Below are 2,163 nucleotides of genomic sequence, written 5' to 3' on the forward strand. Positions count from 1 at the left end.
TGGTAGATGATCCGAAACATGAAGTTTCATGTTCTGAAATTTATGTTAACAAGTGGTATCAGAGCGGTTATATCATGTGTATTATCAGAATAAATATGCTTTTATTCATCCTATTTAGTTTCTTGGAATCAGATTCTGTTTTTTGTATTTCTGTTTTTCCCTCTGCTGCAAATTCTGTTTTGTTTTCTGGAAATGGAACATAATTCGGATGGGGGGTTCATTTTTCAAATGGTGAACATCATGTATTTATATATATATGTATATAATTGGGATTGCTGCAGATTATATAACATATACGGGGTAACAAATTTAGAAATCTTTAAATTTAATGTAATTTCATACAACGTCTACAGAAATTTAATTTTCAAATGTTCTAAATATAAGTCAATTCAAACAAGATGTCACAAAAGTGATCTCTCTTGTCTAGATTGTTTTATATGGAATGTTTTGAAGTTCATGTCTGTGTATCTCATGCGGGTATTTATCGGTCCAAAGACATGATTAAAACTTGGCAGAATTACACACACATTTTGTGGTGATAAACATGTGCCAATTGTCAAGAAAACCTAATGTGAATAATAAATCTATCAAAAGATAGATTTGTTATTTGACATAACTTATTGTCAATGTTTGATCATTACAACAAGAATACCACTTACAGTTAATATCACTACCCAAAGGTTTGGTATTAATGTTGTGCTAGGTATCTTGAGATGTTGTCATTAAATTAATTTATTTAGAGATTATCTGTTTGGTAACTTAATGTGAGCATTCCTTTTATTTTCTTTTCGATTCAGCTTTAGTGTCGACTACTTCAATCTCTGCCAACATGAACAATGTTCCAATGTTAAATGGAACAAACTTTAAGGACTGGAAAGAGAACATATTGATTGTTCTCGGCTGCATGGACATAGACTTGGCATTAAGGATGCCAAAACCGAATGCTCTCACTGCACAAAGTACTCCTGAGGAAACTGTGTACTTTGAAAAGTGGGATCGTTCTAACAGGATAAGTCTTATGATCATGAAGCGTGGGATTCCAGAAGTTTTTCGGGGTGCAATAACAGAGGATGTTACCGTTGCCGGTGAATTTCTTTTAGAAATTCAAAAGCGTTTTGCTAAAAACGATCAGGCTGAAACAAGCACGCTTTTAGCAAGCTTGATTTCAATAAAGTATAAAGGCAAGGGTAATGTTCGCGAGTACATCATGGAAATGTCTCATCTTGCTTCAAAACTTAAGGCACTAAAGCTCGACCTATCTGATGATTTGCTCGTGCATTTAGTTCTCATCTCTCTTCCTGCACAATTTAACCAATTTAAGGTCAGTTATAACTGCCAGAAGGAGAAATGGACTCTCAATGAGCTCATTTCATTTTGTGTGCAAGAGAAAGAGAGATTGAAGCAAGAAAGGACTGAAAGTGCTCATCTGGCAAGCACCTCCAAGCATACGGGCAAAAGAACGCATAAGGGAAAGGAAGTTGCTATTCCCCAGGGTCCGGAACCAAAGAAACAGAAAACGCAGGATGGTTGTTTCTTTTGTGGCAAGCCCGGACACAGAAAGAAGGATTGTGCCAAATACGTCGCCTGGCGTATAAAGAAAGGTCCATTTCATGTTTTGGTCTGTTCTGAAATAAATTTAGCTTCAGTACCAAGAAACACTTGGTGGGCAGATTCTGGTGCTACTACTCACATATGTGTTTCTATACAGGGTTGCCTGAACTACCGAAAGCCAACTGATGCTGAAAGATACATCTTTGTGGGTGATGGCAAGTCGATAGAAGTGCAGGCAATAGCGCACTTTAGATTATTACTGAAAACTGGTTATTATTTGGATTTATTAGACACTTTTGTTGTACCGTCCTTTAGACGGAATTTAATTTCTGTTTCTGTATTGGACAAATTGGGATATTATTGTTCTTTTGGAAATATGAAGTTTAGTATGTCTATTAATTCCAATGTTGTTGGTACTGGTTTACTTAATGTGTTTGATAATCTATATTTGCTCGAAACTATTGCATCTTATAATGCAACCTTGCACGTGGAATCACGAGGTACAAAGCGTAAATTAACTAAGGAAAATTCAGCCTCATTATGGCACAAACGCCTAGGTCACATCTCTAAATCTAGAGTTGAGCGCCTTGTGTCTGATGGAATTTTGGACTC

This window comes from Camellia sinensis, unplaced genomic scaffold (genome assembly GCF_055761805.1).
Source record: "Camellia sinensis isolate YWXY unplaced genomic scaffold, ASM5576180v1 Unanchor12, whole genome shotgun sequence".
Classification (NCBI taxonomy): Eukaryota; Viridiplantae; Streptophyta; class Magnoliopsida; order Ericales; family Theaceae; genus Camellia; species Camellia sinensis.